The 19,016-nt window shown below is 36.3% G+C and overlaps 1 long non-coding RNA gene across 4 annotated transcripts in view; it reads left to right on the forward strand.

Moving 5' to 3' along the window:
- Positions 1–7,552: 7,552 nt before the first annotated feature.
- The window catches only part of LOC116591233, a 72,604-nt gene continuing 61,140 nt past the window's right edge, over positions 7,553–19,016 (forward strand). For 3 of the 4 annotated variants that reach the window (XR_004285896.1, XR_004285897.1, XR_004285895.1), the window contains exons 1-3: positions 7,553–7,721; positions 10,257–10,432; positions 16,958–17,135. This is a non-coding gene — a long non-coding RNA (uncharacterized LOC116591233). The remainder of the gene's footprint in view (positions 7,722–10,256; positions 10,433–16,957; positions 17,136–19,016) is intronic. The other variant, XR_004285898.1, reaches the window with a different exon arrangement.

Consider the following 19,016-nt stretch of genomic DNA (forward strand, 5'->3'; position numbering starts at 1 on the left):
GAGGCAATGAAGAGGCCTACAACTCCTGAGACCCCAGTCAGCGACAGCAAACAGTTGCATATGAACATTCTCTTCAGAACATTAGCCCAGTCAGCTAGGTTTCTCTCGCAGCCCTGTCTGCCTTGCCTGTCATCCCAAACGCAGGCTCCCCACGGTCACTCATCTCTCCTGTACTCCCACTTCCTTATCGCTTTGCTCTTCCTGCTCCCTGAGTCCACTGCCAAATGAACTCCCTCTGCCTCTTTGCCCTTATAAAAATCTGGCTCTCCCCTGAGAACTGGCTATGCCTTGCATGTCTGGAGTTAGAGGAGTGGAATGGAGGGATTAATTACTCTGCCAATTTCTGGTTTTCACTTTAAGACCATTTTGTTCTTCCTTCATATCAAATCTTTTCCCCTTTCAGGTTTTGCCTCCTAGGATGTCATGTTTTACTTCTCCTTGCTGTTGTCACTCACATTATCTTTACTTCATTCCACCTCATTCCCCGTCACTTCTCTACATGTTTTGAGCATTCAGAACCTGGCTTTTTGTCTTCTCCATCCCAAGTTCAACCTTTGTTCAAAGGAGCTCCAATTTCCATAGGAAAACCCTGTATCACGGTGAGTTGGCTTCCCAAGTTTAGTGGGTTTTACTTCTTCACTGAGCACCCCCCACAAAAAAATGTCTCATTCCCACAAAATGTCCTACAATTAAACTATTAAAATCCGTGACCTTCTCTGACCACACTTGCCCTCTGTCTAAGCTCGTTTGTATTGTCTTGTTCCGTAATTTGTTGACATCCTTCAGCTTCCAGTCCCACAGCAGTCACAGAGGAAAAATGTCACTTATTTACCCTTTTTTTTTCCTCCACTAGAAATGTAAGGTCTGGAACTTACATTGCACTTCCAACACTGCCTGGCATTTCTTCTCCATAGTTCATTTTTCTCCTCAGCTGCTCTTTCAAAACTTTACTCTCATTTATTGCAAACATAGTCTTTTTCAGAATTATCTAGTGACGTGATCTCTTTTCCCATGAAAGTAAAGCAAAAAGGTCAATAAAGGGGGGGAAATTGTTGAACCCTCTACCTTTCTTACAGTTGTTTATGTCCCCTAATTGATGTGCAAGGAAATCCTAAGTTCCCATGTACCAACTGGGATGTAAAGATTGGCTGAGAGAGCTAGCAGGGGTTTGGGAGTCAAATGGCCAGGAGAAGGGGACACAGAGTTGGTTATTGTTCCAACAAGAAACCTGAGAACAACATGGCTGCATAACAGAGAAGTCAGTTGACCCAAAGATCCAAGCAGTGTCCCTATAAAACCACAGACTAGTCATCATTGAAGAAACACGGAACACCATTTACGTCAAGGGAACAGCTATAAGTCACATCTGGAGAAAACATCTGTGCAGAGCCAAATCAGAACTGGTCCCCTCCCTGAGCCTGGTGGCAATTGCAAAATCCCCCTGGAACTTGGAACTGACTCTGGGAAGAATACGATGAGAGAAAGCCAGCGTAGAAAATTTAAACCTCCACGTGTGGCTAAGTTTTTAACCTGCATTAACCAATTATAAGTTTAGTTTATTGAACCAATTGAACCTGAAATTGACTAGGCAACATTTTCTGTTATCCAGAGAAATGGTGGCTTACAACAGGATGATGTTGAATTATGAGAAAATAAGGTTATAAATCCTACTCATGAATATGGTATGCCAAGTTAATAAAAATCTTGTATAATTACCAGTGTCAAAATGCACAAATCCTACCTGAAGAAATTTTCCCTGAGAAGATACTCAGTCAACCATACAAAAAGAGATATGTGTCCTAGTTGTTCATCACAGCATCGTTCATAATAAGGAAAACTAAGGTATCTGTCAATGAAAGACTAGTATTTATTTAACCATAATTAATATACATAATACTATGCAATGCAGTAATTTAAAATAATGATGTAGATCTATATTTGTGTGCATAGATAGATGTCACCACATAATACTGAGTGAAAGGGGAAAAATGACAGCTCCTCCCCATATATGAAGTATTAAATTTTCATTCTTCCTGAAATAAACAAATCCTTAATAACCACTTGGCACTCATCCAGGGCTCATTTTCCTATTATGGCCAAAGATATGCTTATCAGCATCCTTGCTGACAGTATCTTTGTGACACTTCATCAGACAACTCTTCATCTCTTCACATTTAGAAGCAGAAGGAATTTTGTCCCATCAGAAAGAGAGCGAGGGGTGAGGAGAACAGGTGGTCTGAGAGGACACTGTTGGGCCCTGATGATGACCCTACCCATAATTGTCAGATTCAAGATATGGATCTCTTAGCCTACCTCTTAACTGTGATGCTAGCCTAAGTTCCTTTGTTGGATATTTTTCCTTTTCGTTTAAAATACTCTACTTGACTGGTCTTATTCACAACAAATCTTAGGTAGACATCCCAGAAAGAGACCATGAGATGAGAATTTATTTGTGTGCCAGCGATTTCCTGGGAGGCTAGCCAGGGAGTAGGGAAATAGAGTGGGGATTTGGAACAAAGCAAGCTAAGGTGCGGTTTGGGGAAGAGTCCCAAAAGGCAAATTATACCTCACAGTTTGTCCCAACTGGAGGCAAAAGAGTTGGGCTTTTGTACACCTGTACCCCTTAATTAATGGCTAAGGTCTACCATGGGCACTGAAATAACCAGACATCCCCTACTCTCTGAGGATGCAGACAAAGCAACCACAGAACCTCCCTCCATGGGTTCAGGCCACTAGATACAAAACCATAAGGAAGTTGGGGTAGGGATGCTGGCTAGAAGACAGAAATTACAGAAGGGATCCTGGGGCATCTGTGTGCAAAATATCAGTGCCCACTATAACACCCACAGCTTCAGCCAGTGTAACAAATTCCAAATCTGTATCACCACCACAGACCTAGCCCCTGAACTCCAGACCCATGTACCTGTCAATTGGACCTCTTCCTTGTCAACCAGCCTCCCCAAATACACCTTGTCCAAAATGGGGCTCACATCTTATCCTCAGGTACTGCTTCTCTCAGTGAATATCACTTTCATACCCTCATGAATCAGTCCAGAAAATTCAATTCACTTTGCAGATACCTCATCCTTAATTCACCAACCCCCCCCCCCCCGCCGATTTTATCTATTCAGTATACCTCTGATCTATTCCTGACTCCCATGCCTTAGTTCCAGTTAGTCCTTTCCCAAATGTCTCCTTGTTTCTTCACTGCACCCCCAATAATACATCTTCTGTTACACTACCTACCTTGGATTATCACTCTTAGATTTAAATCTTACCATGACACTCTTCTGTTTAAAATCTTTCCATAACCTCTCATTTTGCAGCTTAAAAAACTAAATACTTGGTATTTCCAATTATGTCCATCCTGTCCTAACTCCTACTATTCCAGCATCATCTTCCAACCTTAAAAGCCCAAACTCAAGACACATTTAACAATTTATAGTTTCACAAAGTTGCCTTGCTCTCTTACTCTCGAGGCAATCAATGAGTACCTTTCATCTGCCAATACTTGGTTCCTACATTAGATTTTCTGAAGACTTCCTTGGCATACCCTTTCCATCAGGCTGATGAATTTCCCCTTTTGTTCTCCACTGCAGGCTATGCATATTCTCATGGTAGTATTTGTTTATTCCTAGATTGTTAGATGACTGGATCTTAAAGGACAGAAATATCATATATATCCTGGGCCTGTTTTGCATGTTGCCTGATGTTCTAACTCCTGTCCTTTTGTCCCTCTTTTGACCCCTTATCCATGAACAGGCAATAGACTGTTGTATTTGGGACCAGGGATACAACGATAAGTAATGCTGGGTCTCTGCGTGCAGTCTAATAAGGAAGCTGTTCATATATGAGATGATTCAAATATAATACTATGATGAGTTCTGAATTAGGGGGCTCTACTGGGTGCTGTGAATTTCCAAGAGAAACATTAAGCCTAACCTAGAGGCTTAGAGAAGGCTCGCTGTAAAAAATGACGCCTGAGCAGAATTTCAAAGGAGGAATAAAGGTTAGCCAGTGAAAGAAATGTGATTCCTCCAGATGTTTCTATTTCAGCTTAAAGTCAGCAGTATTATCAACCAAAAGGGTCTTGTCCTTAAATGTCACCAAAGAAACAACCAGCCAAGTTGGAAAAGAACAGTAGAATGAAAGGCCTTCCTCACCAAAGGTTTGTGTGATTTTGTCACTTTGTTGCATTGTTTCTGAGACTCAGTGAAGTTAAACACCAATCAGGTTTATGCATATATTTAATAGACTCCCCTTAATGTAAGCATTATCTGAAATGAACTTTATTCACACTCATTCTAGATTTTACTAGAATTAAGCAAATTTCAGGCAAACTTTATATAGCTGGTCTTCCATTGTCTTTTTAAAGAAAGGTATCACCAGAGTCCAAAATGTTTGTAAGGGTTTTTTTTTAAAAAAACATTATTGAAATAGGGTAAATTTTTATTATTATATATGGAAGCTAATCATTTCAGAGTAAACAACAGATGTTTGCACCCTTATTACTGTTTGGTACTGACATCGGTATTAAAAGATAATATGAAAACATGTCACAAATGTGAATGATGAATTCAAATGTCAGGAATGGAGGCAAAGAAATGTTTAAAATAGAAAATTTAAGGGTCTTGGATGAGAAGTAAAACTACGAGCACCTTCTTCAGGCAATGTGAAATACTACCTTTCCACAGAATAATAATAACCTGGAAAATTCCAACGTACATTTCCCTTCAAAGAGTTATCACCAAAATGCTCACTTGACCTATTTGGTAATAGCACCTGTCAAAAAATTCAGTTGTGTCAAAAGTAATAAATTTATCAGATATTATGTATATAGATAAATAAATAGACCCATTGCTAGATAGATGTTTTCATGTTGCATACTATATTTTCTGGACATTATATAATATGTTTCTAGATACCCAAGTTCATATGTTTAGATACTGATTGACCTATCTTACATGCAGTTGCAGATTATATTATTAATTTAAATTGTTACCACCATTCAGTGTATCCTGAGACAGAATCTGATTATGCTAAGCCATGGAGACTGCCAAAATAGATTAGTTTTCATCCTGTAAAAATTTACTAATCTTTTTTAGCCATATAACTAAAAAAAATATTGGTGCATTGCATAAAAGCAAACATTCTATGTCTTTTTTCTCATCATTAACTTAAAGTCATCAAGCCCAAGAAAATGAGACACCAAAGGCTTTACCTCTAGAGCACAGGATCTGTCTCCTCTGAACAGGAGATAGGCTCCACTTAGTTGGGCATCTTCTCTGTCTTGTTGAGTGCCTCCTCAGGGTCTATGATAAGGTTCAGAACCTAGGAAGATAACACTACATATCTGTTAAATGAATGAATGAATAACATAATAGTAACATCATTCAGAGATTTTTGGGTTTCCATTAAAACAGTATCACCTTCAGTACAGTTTTGTAACTTTCAAGACATTGAAAGCATATTAGAAATCATAAATGTTATATCTATAACAAAATTTAGAAATAACACTGTTAATGAAGAGGCTAGAAAAGTAAGTTGAGTTCACATTCATTTTTGCTCTCCACATAGAAGTAAATGGGAATTGACTACAGCCCCCTGTTGTCTACAAGGGAAGGCCAGGGAGGCAACTGGCTCATTTCCTTCTCCACAACCATTGACTATTCATCTAGCATTCTCTAAAGTAGCCCATGAAAAACAAGAATTGTTCATTTCCCTAGAGAATTAATAAAGATGACATGACTTAACTTTACAGTGTAAAGACATTGTTACTGCTGGAGGAACGGTTGTGACTCTTACCTAGGGAAATGAGGTGGGGATCTAAGGCTTGGCTTCTCATCCAGGTCCCTCTGTATTTCTCCACAGACTTGGGACTTTACTATTAATCTGAAAATATCTATTCTTGGTCACAACAGAAGCCACGATAAAAGAAAGTGACTGAATTCTTCCAGTCACATCTTTAGCATAGTGGCCAATAATATGGGCTCTAGAAGTAGAACATGGGGTATGAATCTTCACATGAACTCTTAGAAGTGAGGTAATCTTGGGTAGCTTCCATAACTTTGTTGTGCCCCTTTATTGTCTGTGAAAAATGAAAACAGTAATAGTTCTCACTTTGTTGGCTGTTGTGAGAATAGTCAGTGATCAATCAGCACGCAAGAAGTATTTGTGCTACAGCAGCACTAGAATAGAATATGACAGTCATTGCTTGGCCACAAAGGGTGAGAGTCTCATGTAGGGAAGAACAAACCTCCCTCCCTCCACACTTCTCACACTGGCTGACCTAGACACAGAATGTTAAACTGAGGCTATTAAAATAGGTAAGGACATTTTTCACTTGCGGGAAATAAAAGGGAAAAAAACTGAAATGTATTATCTCCCTACTTCTGGCATGTACTCACCATACTGTCCTTCAAGTCATCTTCACAATAAATCTCAAGGTCACTATCATATTCCTATCTTCACATTCAAGAATATGAGGCTGAGAGAGATGAAGTAACTGGCCAAGCTCCCAGTCCTGATAAGTGGTAAATCTAGGACTCAAACTCAGGTACATATTGTTTGAAGAATGCCCTGTGCTGCTCATGGTCCTGGACCTCTTGTGCAGGGCCCTGTCCACACATCCTGTCCCAGCTACTATGAGAACACTCCCGGCAACTATGAGAACAGGTTGTGGCCCCATCGCTCCTCTGCTCCACGGCTCCTAAAGTAGTTTGAGTAATGAGAGCTTCAGCTGAGCTCTTAGGGGAAGGTAATAATTTCCTAAACCAGTGCTTCCCAAAAGCTAACATGCCCTGGAGTCACCTGAGAAGTACACATTCTGGTTGAAGAATTGTACACAAGATTCAGTATTTCTAACACCTCCCTGTGATTCTGATGCTGCCGGCCCTGAAACTATGCCCTTGGGTAGTGAGAACAGCCTATCTTATGCGTGAAAAACAGAAATCAGTTTCATTCAGTGCCTGTTTGTGATGGCATGCTTTGGTTTGATCTAAAGTAAAAAAAAATAAAAATTAAAAAAATTTAAAAAATTCAATAATAGGGATCGATGTCCTTCTCAAGTAAGTTTACTTTCCTAAATCAACTGTTTTATTTGAATGGTACAGAAGGGTCACTTACCAGTGAGGGGAAAAAAAAAAAAAAAAGAGAAACAACTGAGAACAGCCTGAAAAAATATGAGAATGAGAGAGAGAGGCATATTATGAGGCATCAAGACGTAAGTATGGGCACCTAGACCTCTTCAAAATAAGATTCATTGATTTATCATTATTATTATACCTCTTCCAGCTATTGTATCTGGCTTAGACATCCTCACACAGAAAGCTACACCATGAGCTGAGGTACAGGAAGCTATATGCAGATACGTAGGTAAAAAAAATAAAATAAAATAAAATCCTCCTCTCTAGTCCCTAAATACCTACTTGAGAAAATAATCTAGACAAGTGAAAAAGAAACACACATGTTCTTCCCCACTCCTCTACTTTCCTTAAAGGAGAGGGAATTTTCCCCTCTATTTCCCAGGAAGAGAAAGGTCCAAGGGGATCCATGCAGCCTTCACATTTAGGTCTCGGGAAAGGGGGAGCAATTTCTCTGAAGATGCATTCAGGAGAAAGCTCAGCGTTTTTCTCCTTCAGGTCTGCCTGACAACAGGGAGAGTGTCTAGGTCCACACTTCTGTGAGTCAGGAGACTCCAGCCCTGCTAGGGAGGCCTGCAGGTATGTGACATTGCCTGTGAGGGGTGGGAGGTCTATTTACTGAGTGGTGTTTCGAGTGGTTCACCTGTTAATCAGACCCTATGTTCCACCATTTACCAGTTAAAGCTGGCATTCTGGCTTCCTCCAGCTGCCTCGAATTACCTATCTTTTATTTGTATATTAATTTATTTGCCGACTTACTTATTTATTATTGATGTATAATGAACATACAGCGTTCTATTAGTTCCAGGTGTACAACTGAATACTTAGCTTGTAATTGGTTATTTATTTAGGAGAAAGAGAAGTGATTTTTACTGGCCTCCTCCGAAACCCTAGTCACAGCTTACTGGAATGGGGAAGGTTGGTAGAGAAGGCACAGTATGATTTGGAAGGAGAGGCAGCCATCACTGGTAGATTTAGAACATGTCAAATAAATGCTGTTTTTGTTACTGAACGAATCATTAGATGGGTTAATTTGTTGGTTATTTTTTCCAAATAGCTTTGTGTGTAAAAGAAATTTTCTGATCCTTTTTCTGTAGACTACTTTGCTTTGGAGAACGTAGAGTATTGGAGAAATAATGCTAGAATTAAAGTTTGGATTCCTAATAGTGCAGCTGACCTATTGCATGACCTCGGGCAAAAGCTATGCAAATAGTGAAAACCAAAAGATAGTGTTGATTGAATTATCATCCTTCTGACTCAATTTTGTAATCCACATGTGTATAGGATAGGGCTCTTGAGATTCTTGGAACAGAGAAGCTAAATATTCTAGCCCAAATGCATTAATTTTACTGAGACTATGAATTGTATCTGTTAAATTTCTTACCACCTTTCTTTTGATAGAAAATACCCTTCTGTTGCATTTACTCTATTCATAATATATTCTGATATTCATCTGCTCTTCTTTCCATTAATATTTCATTCAAATTGCAAGGTGACATCATTGTTTACATACTGGTATTTAAACATCTTTCCTGGGGAATATTTTCCCTTTTTATTGTTTAAACAAGGTAGCAAGCAGATGAATTTAAATTCAAGCTGAAGATAAGTTTTATATACATGTTTTTATTCTACTGAACACCATATACAACTCAAACTAAATATAGCCCCCCAAATTCAAAATCCAAAATGTAGGTGGAGGGAAATATTTATTCTTCATTAAGCCTATTTGAGCTTTTGCACAAAATCTAGTATTCATGTCATTTCCCACCTAGAAAATACGAGATGAATTTGACATTTAAAAATATACTTTTCCCCTCCAGAACCCACTTTCACAATAGCTTCTGCAAGCACCAAAGGCTCGAGGGACAATCTTTAAAATAGCAGTTTATTTCCTGATTTCTTTTTCAGAATTAAGATAAAATTGTGAAAATAAATGCTGGAAGCCTTCAAGTTGAAACTTACCCATTGAAAAATAACATACATGTCTCCATTGTCAAAATGTGTTTAAAAGGGAAGAGCTTAATGGTTTCTCATTTTAGCAACCCAGATGTTTGTTGTCAGCTGATCCTATTATTATTAATAGGACTCTAATTGATATTAATTCTTCAACAACTAGGTTAGCACTTTCTCGCTGTTTAACTTCTTCTCTATCGTTGCCACATTTAACTGTTTTTTAAATTCCCTCCAGTCAAATTCTACATGACCTTGTCATCTGTAAAGATAAGCTGTAAAGATAGCAACTTTGTTTAGAAATACATTTTACCAAGCTTAAATGCTATCGAATTCTCATCAGCCAACGAAGAGCAAGCCACACTTCATTTTTTAGATAGCTCACATTGTTTTCCATAATGTAATGACTGGAACTTGGGATGTTTAAATGGTACTTCACAGTGCAGACGTGGTCTAAACTTCCTCGTGATTATACATATGCTTTTCTATGGTGCGCACTAATCTCTTCTGCCTTGGGTGTTTTAACAAAATGGCTGAAATTTTCAGCCATTATGGATGAGTTATTCAGCAAATCTGTAAAAGCAATTCCACTTGACAAGCCTATAGTACTACTTTAAGTGATTGAATCTCTTTGATTCCACAATGGCAAGGTCCTTATTATTCTTGCAGGAATTTTACAAGTTCTAAGAATATTTCCAAAATGCCACTAGCCACACTGCCAAAGAGAGACAGGCAATTCAGTCAGAACTATACTAATTTGATTTAGGGAACCCAGTTAAAGCAATGATTTCTTTTAGGGAAGAAAATAAAATAAGATGATTTGTTATACTTTATACTCATACGTGCTGATCTTTTATTGGATTGAGTGTCTTAACGTTCAGTCCATAACATGGCCTTATTCTCTTGCTTAAATTTATTTTCTAGTAAATGAATGGAAGCCACAGAATTGGTGAGGTCATGAAACTTATTTATCCGAAACACTGAATTGTATACATCCCTTAAAGGCAAAGGGATGTTTTTTGCCCTGAGGGTATTAGTCATGGTCCATAGTTCGTGGGAAAAACGAAGGAAGTCTCAAAATTGTGTTCCTATTATTTCCATTTCTCTAAGACTTTGTTTGAATTCCAAAGTGAATTTTCTATTATCCCATTGTACATTGCATAGGAGGGTACCAACCAACAGCCTTTGGGGAGCAGCACCTGCAGTTACATTCAAAGGCATGACTTTTCCAAGCAGTTTGTGAACTGGCCGGCATTGTCCCCGAAAGGATAAAGGCCTAGGTTCTTTACCTGACTGGCAGAAGCATTCCAGCACTACGAAAGGACTCTAAACATTGTTTTGTAAGTAATGAGTCCTGCTGGTTTCATCCTGCAAGACACTGAAATCCCACAGGGAAAATGTGGTTGGAAATAAAACAGAGGGCTGGGGCCTTTAATGAGTTTCCTATCCACAGATGCCATCAAGCTTTTATACTATTCATTTTATTTCTACAGCTTCAACAAAGATTCCCAGAGTTGTGGGCCATACTCTTAACACTGAAGTGCATAGAACTTGGCAGAAATCTACACTTCAGAGATAATAACATATCATTCCATGAAATAAAGAAAAAGGCATAATCAAAAAAAGAAGTTAAATATGGAAACCTGTTTTGACAACAAAGAAATACAGACGAAGCCAGACAGGAAAGGTGTTATGTATGCATGTTTTTTTCATGTTTCACATAAATTATGATATTGTAAGAACCTATCAAGTTTTCTGTTTTCTTTTTTCATATATTTTTAAGTCAGATAGATTATTTATATTGTTCTCCATCTTATATCAAGGAAAATTTTCAGACTGGTGCTTTAAATGAACAGAACACTTGCAAAATCTATCAAAAACATATATGGCTCATTCCTCAATTGCATTTTATTAACTATTATAGTTGGAGATTCCTCAAAGTCACTTGGATGCCCAACAAAATGAAATTAGACTTTCTGAATTTAAAAAAAATTGGAAAAATGAAAAGCAATTGTTACTTAGGAGATGGAAATTACCAGTGGAAACAAATATTCATTACATGTATTTTGTTAATAAAGATAATTACTGAGTTATAGAAATTTCCCTGAAATTTGTACCGGGGGAAACATCAAGTCTCATCAAATTTTTAATTAAATGACAGATGAGGGATTTTTTTGGGGGGGGGGTGGATTTGTAATTAAAAAAAAAAAAAACTTAGATTTTTCCAATCTTATAAAACTATCCCTAGCTTTATTTTTCACTTACAAAGGGTTTTCATTTTTATTCAAACTAGAAAATTTTGCAAGAGACTAAGAGCAAACCAAGAATCATGGAGAAACTATACCATAAAAATCTATCTCCCACCCCACAAATCTCTTTCCAGAAATATTTTTACTTTAAAAAATATTGAGCTTCCATTTTGAGAACTTGATATTGACACTTGGCTGAATTTTTCAAATTGACCTCTGATAAGTCAAAATTCTCTGAATGTTTTAGATTTTACAATCCTATCGAGAAAATCATAGTTGCTTAACTAAAGTAATGGTAAATCTCAAAAATGATATTCTGAGTTATTATTAATAAAAAATAATGCTGAAACAGCTAGTAAAAAATTATTGAAACCATTCTACCATTTCTAACATGTCTATTCCAATGCAAATGAAGGAGAAGGTAATAATTTAGGAGAGAGACCTATAAAAACTTAAAAAAATAATAGATATGCAAGAGACTTAAGTTGATGAACCTTCTGAAGTAGATGCTTGAGGTAGTTCAAAGGTATTAATGGAAAAAAAAAAGAAAAGAAAAGCTTTTTGGAAACAATGAATGAAGAAAGCTATAACATCTCTATCCCTACCCCAAGTCATGTGTTTTAAATTCCTTAATTAATAACTTTCTGCACTTTTGTTCAACTGATGTTTGTAACTAAGAGGCCAATATGATGGGAAAATTATGTGTATTCAGATTCACGGATAAAACCCAGAAGTCAGAGCCCTTACTTCTACCACATCCACCATCACCTCACACATTTTCTTTTCTTCACTGCATGAGTCAGAAGAGCAGCTTTCATTCTTGTGAGTGCCTACTATGTGCCAACCACGTTAATGTACATTTGCAATAGAACAACTTCCCACAACATAGATTGTTTATTCCCATTTTATAGATGAGACTTAGAAAGTTTACATAAGAAAAGTTTCCCAAGCTCCGACCCCTTTAAAGAAGTTGATCTAGGATTTGAACTTTTTCACTCCAAAACCTATGATCCTCACACAAAACATGATGCATTACATGTTAACTTCTATTCCCTCTTCTTTGTACACTGTATTTATGTCTCTATTTCTTCTCTTAAATCAAAGAGCCTTTTTCCAGATGATTTGATCAGTGAATTTAGTCAAAATGATCAAATGGGTTAACATTCACAGATTTAATCTGAAAGCATCAATTGAGAGGATTAATTTTTCTTAAGTGAATTTTCTAAGCTTGGCAGTTCAAATAATGTTAAATTAGTGGAACTATATTTAGCACATAATACTGCTTGAACCAACTGTAATACCTGAGATCAGCATGGTGCATCAAATATGAAAACTACAAAGAACTGTCAAATAGGAAAGCCATGATCCCAGCAACAATGGGAAATCATTAAAGAGAAGAGACTAGCAAAGATGGGACAACTTTAACAAATTGAAAAGAAACACTTCCCATGAAACAGTAGATAACAGAGGTACACTTAAATTTAAGAGACAAGGAATTTTTTACCTATATACTATTTGTCTTTAATCAGAATCATTGCATCTCCACATTAGGCAAATGTTTTAAAGTACATGCAAGATTTGATGCTATCAAAGAATTTTCCCAATTGTTTTATTGATTTTGACAGCAAGATAGTGGTTTGGGGCTTCATTTGCCCTCTGACTATCTCTTTGGGTTTCCAGACAATTTAATAATTTAATTCTCTCAGAAAAAAAATAGCATTGATTTACTATTATGTTTGCATTATTTTGGTCTATTTCCTAGCATTATTTATCTTACCATGAATTTTAAATGACAATACCTTGACATTTTAATTGCACATTATTTGGAATGTGTTAATTTAGTCAGTTAACCCATTCGAGATTTTTTGGTTTGTTTTTGTTATTCAGAATCGCAAAGACTTATATTAACCCTTGTGGTTTTAGCAAGCAATGGTTTGAACTAATTCAAACTAATTCACTGGTTAAATAAATTAACATGCAGGAAAAGTGACTTTATTCCTCAGTATGCATTAAACAAAGGCCTCAGTGACTTCACACAAGGAATGTATTTGAGGGGAAAGGAACTTCTTATATTGGTTTTTGATTGGGAATCATGCACCTATCTCAGAAATAATAAAATAGGGTTTCATGTTTGTGGAGCTATGTGAATTTTAGAAATTTTAGCTGATTTTAAGGTATACAGACTTTAATTTGGGAGAAAACATTGGAGACTTGGATTTAACAAAGTAATTTAAAGAAAAGGTATTCTCCACATTTTAAGGACTACGGAATCGGAGTCATCTGGCAAACAGTTAATGTGAAAGTTATGCACATTCTTTCACTGTTTGTTATTAAGCTTAATTTCATTTTTAAATTCTTCTCATTTTAACACAAAATGTGACATGAACCTTTTCAGTCATTTTGAATTGATTTTTGTTTCCACAGGCACATCTTTAAATGAGCAGAGCTTTGGGAAACTGAAAAGAAATTATATAGGAAATCTGTAAATTATGGAGAATGTATTCTGGCAATACCCTACTATGTACCAAAAATTACATATTTTTTTAAACAAGCAACACTCGGGATATAGATAGATTCTATGCCTCATATGTTTCTAGAGAAAGTCTCTTAAAGGCTTATGGTCACATATAATGGAAAAAACAACACACAAGAAAATTTCTATGCATAATCTATTGTTACTACCTGTTTTGTGTAAGTAAAATAAGTAGCAAATTATTTCAAAGGTAAATAACCATTTTTAATGCTTAAGTTAAATTATCTGGTAAAGTGAACAAGTTTAGTGCTAACTAGTATTTTGCATACATACCATAAGATACAAAATAGCACGTGCTTTCTATTTATGTTGGTTACCAATCTTGATATTCAAGGGAAGAGTGTATAAAGTTAACAAGCAATTATTATTTGGCAAATTAGTACTCAACAACCCTGAGTAAATAGGAAGTTTGAAACCTATCTGTTATACAGCTACTTTAATTTGCATAGCACACTGGTGTGTTTGCTTTGCAAATACTTTGCAATGAATCATCATTTGTACTATACAGTCCAAAGAAAAGCAATCAAAATTCACAGCAAGACAATGAAATTAATTATAACTGTTGAATTCTGTGGTGGTAATTCCTCCTCATGCAGGAAGATTAATTGCATTGCACTTTCCTTGCACTCCACTAAATGATCTGATGAATGTATAATCATTTACAGATTTCTCAAATGCTGAAAATTGATTACCTTTGATTAGCTCTGATCTGCACAAAGAGCTCTGACAGAGTATCAGTGAAACATTACAACATTACAGACAAAGTAACAAATGATTTAATTACCAGTGTGCTTATTAATGTTAGATTCCCTGCAGTGATCCTGGCAAATCAGGGGCCTGTAATAGACCTGTGGGTTTCACTGAATTCCATTAGGGTTTAAATAATATTTCTCACTATTTCTCAAATCCTTCTTTTCATGGCTCCTTAATAACTCTAATTAATTTTAATTTGCACAAAAAAAAAAATCCATGGCATCTTTAGAAACTTTTAATTAGCTATAAAATAAAACTCTTCTCCTCCCAAGAAGACGTATATGATCAGCTTTGGAGTAGACTCACAAATAAGTTTTCATTACTGGTAGTTAGCTCTCCATAATATTATTAAATGAAAATCTAAAACAAATGTTGAATTGCGTATGTGGTCCAACTCTCTCTCCTCTTCTAGTGGCAAACAAAATGAAAAATTTAAAACAAGAACCAAGTTAAAAAACAGTATGCTAAGATGTTTAGATAGTAGTGTGGTAAGTAAGCATCATCATAATACCCTCTCCTCTTTGTCGTAAACGCATACTTTCAACCATTTTGTTAACTAAAGTATAGAAAACACACTGATTAAGAAGCTTCAGTGTATGTTGAAAGAGGATTTGAAAATGCAAGAGCAAGAGAACACTGGCCCAGTTAGACACAGAATGTGATGAATAATGTTGGCACAAACAAATCAAGCTTATCTAGGCTTGTACGCGGGAACATTCTGAGATCACTTTGGATTGGCAGCTTTTAGGGCTTTCCTCAATTTGATGCCATTATATATGACATTAAATTATTGTGAAGCAATGACAATGAAAACCCAGATGATCAGAGGAGTCAAACAGAGCAGCTTAAATTAAAATATGTGGCTGCAAGTGTTTCCAGGCAAAGAAAAATTAGAGGGTAGGCAATTAAAAGGTTGTTTAGCACAGAATGCTGATATACAGACAACTTTATAATAATATTTTTTCACAGTGGCTTTGCAGTTCTGCAGAGACAAGGCAGTGCTGCAGGTGTTTCTGGGTGGCATTTCAAAGCCACTAGCTGGAAAACTTAAGACATGGGGATATGCAGCCCCCAATGCTAATGAAAACATTTATTATGTTCCGTGCTGTCAGCAGCTGAAAAGCTATCCATCACAGGGAAATAGCACCGAGTCAGGAGTCTCTTTTTGTGGAGAAATATTGAAGTCAGATTGTTGATGTCAAAAGTCAAAGTCTAGTTCAGCTATCTGTTTTATGAATCTGACTGAGACACATTGTGCCTGTGCGCAAACTGATATCTAGCAGAGCTCATTTTAGCAAATGTGTGATTTAGAAGTCAAAAAAACATTCGTACAACCAAACTCATAGCAGGCAGAGGCTGTGGCACGCATGCATAGTTTTTACATTTTAATATGACACCGTTTGGTAGTGTTTATCATCTGAAATCCAAACCATATCAACTCTCTAGCTACGATATTTAAGATCTGTGTACTTTCAAAAAAAAGAAATTCACACAGAATAAGAGAATACATTAAAATACCGCCACAATAGCAGAGTGACTGGCCTCGTTGGGCTTGGTTTTGTTTTCATTTTCTTCTGCAAATCAAACCACAAATAAATAGTGAATTCACTTTATTCCCAATTAAAAAATAGACATGCGAGGTCAAAATTAGATGAGTATTTAACAGCCACCAAATTGCACACACAACTCAAAGGCCTTTTTTGGACATATGCACATCATTACACTCCTGAAACCTCTATTATAATATTGTTTATAATGTCTGAATATATACGTTACATAGCCTTATGAACCAAACATCTCCAATAGCCAAATGTCGCTATATTTGTAGAAAACAAAAGTAAAATAAAAAAAAATGAGTGAACTCACTATGCTTAGGGTTTCTTTTCTTTTTTTTTTTTCTTTTTTCTTTTTTTTTTGCTTCTTTTGATACTCAGCTCACCTTGTTTCAAAAGATATCCACCTTCTTCCTTTTACCACTGGAAAAAAATTTCAAACTTATTTATAATAAAAGTAAATGAGGTAAAATTGGTTTGGGTACTGCATATTCAATCCTGTTTAATCAAATTCTTAAACTAACTTCAAAATACATGACACAGCTTGGAAACTATAGTTTTCTTTTAACAAATCATGGGGATCAAAGTGTACATTCCGCCTGTATTTCTTTAAGCAAGGGCTTTGTGCCTCCGAGGGAGCATATGCTCAGAATGCTATTACACTTGCCAGCCTTCCCGCAAATTTGTGGTGTTTAACAAAAAACAAGCACATTTTTCAATTCAAGTCAGGAAGACTCTTTTATTTTTGCTGATTTCGCTTTCTTTTCTCTTTTCTAGCACAACCCTCAGGGCGCATGATGTAATGGTCAGCGCTTGTACGTGGGAGCAAGAAAGCCTTTCATGAACTGCAAACTTTATTCAATAAAAATGATTGTGCTCCAGCCCTTATTCCCTCCTAAAGAGGAGAAAACATACAAATATCATGTAGAAATCTCGAGGAATCCTAAAGACTCCAGTAGGTCTTAAAAACATTAATTTTGGGAGTGGGGGGGTTGTTTGTTGTTTGGTTTTCTGTTGTTGTTGTTTTTAAACAAGGAAAAGAAGCAACACACACACACACACACACACACACACACACAATAGCAGAGATTATTTTTACCCTAACTTGGTTCAATGACACTAGATGTAGAGTAGGGATCTATGGCTTGAAGGGTCACGAGTTTGAGTCAAAACCCAACTTCAAGTTAATTGGCTGGCATTGGGGGCCGCACAAATTGAAGAGAGACATATTTGTTTCTAATGGGGGATGAGTAGGTCACTGTTCCAGAGCCTCTGCCCCTCCTTGCTATCTTGCCAAGAACTCACTCTCATAAGTAAATATCTTTAGAGCAGACAACTTTCATCTTTCCTGATAATAAATAAATAAATAAAACGATCACAATAGATCCTGTTAGAAAGTGAAAGGAACAAAAAAACCTCCAAAAACAAAAAACAAGACAAAACCAAAATAAAGGTGGGATTTTATTCCTTCCAGATGCATAGTTGAAAGCAAGGTTTGTTTGCTAACTCTGGGGTTTGCCTGTATTATCCAGCAAATCTGCTGACACCCATATGCATTTAAGTAAAACCTAACATCCTACCCTAATTTTAATACTTTGTAATGGATAAAGGCAAACCTTATATTTTAGTGGTCATATTTTCTTCTATCTTTTTTTTTTTTTAAATCAATTTTTTAAATCAACTGAAAACTTCTTCGGGATAGTAGGCAGGAATGTTTTCTTTTAAAACTCCTTCCAGGTAAATATGTCAGCTTACTGCTATTTGGAATACTGCTATTGGAAAACCACTATATGTCTGTCAGGGAAAAAAGAAATCCACAAAAGGGTGGGGGGAGCCACCATATGGAATTCACTAGACACTAAACCTCTTGTCCACCCAAATTACACCAGTCCTCACATAATAAGAAGACATTGCAGAGGCTGTGCTGTATGCCTTCCAGGCAGAGCTCCATAGCCAGCAATTAGTCTATATAGTCAGAGGCCAAAAAACCTTATTGTCTTACTTGCTGTATAATTATCTGTTATGATGAACTGTGATTCTAAGGACTATTGTCTTTATGCTTGGATCTGTGTGTGGAGTGGTTGTCTGGCTGAGACCCAAGAATGGACCTTCCTTTTAGTATCTCTGCCTGAGTGATTTCTCTGGTCTCTTCCTGGCTGGGTAAAACAGAGACTGTTTCTGCATGATTTCTTGGGTTGATGAGAAGCAATTATGCCTTAAATGAAGTCATTCATGTCTGCCATTTTGTTTGCATATTTTCCAGTGTTCACCTGTTATTAAACCTGTCTTTAAACTGTAAGCTAGTTTCAAGTAGACTTTTGTGTCTAACACAGTTTGGTAATCAGAGGAAAACAAAATAGATAAAATGTTTTCTGCACAAATCACTCAAGCAAGAAATCTAATAAAGTGATTAAAATCTAAAATAGCTTTTAAGAATTTCCTGGGCATTTTTATTACTTTGAATATTCCCTCCATTCACTGAAAGATGGCAATTGTCTTAGTAGTGTTAGTTTGAAACTTAAAGCAACTTTGTCATCTGTTGGGAGAGGAGGACAGAGCAGGAAAAGGAGAAAGGAAAGTGCTAGTAAATCTTATTCTCATTGTCAAAATAGTTATGTTGTTCATTATAATATAAAAGTGATATGTTGGCATATATAATACAAGGATATTGGAAGTATTTGTTTAAAATTGATTATATCTTATAGAGTCCATTAGAAAATATGGATTAAATATTTAAAGATTCTATATTGTCACTAGGCATTATTACTAATTAAAAGTATATCCTAATAAGCTTTATAAACTAAAAAGAATATTTTACATGGACTCTTATAAAGCA

Source organism: Mustela erminea, chromosome 5 (genome assembly GCF_009829155.1).
Source record: "Mustela erminea isolate mMusErm1 chromosome 5, mMusErm1.Pri, whole genome shotgun sequence".
Taxonomy (NCBI): Eukaryota; Metazoa; Chordata; class Mammalia; order Carnivora; family Mustelidae; genus Mustela; species Mustela erminea.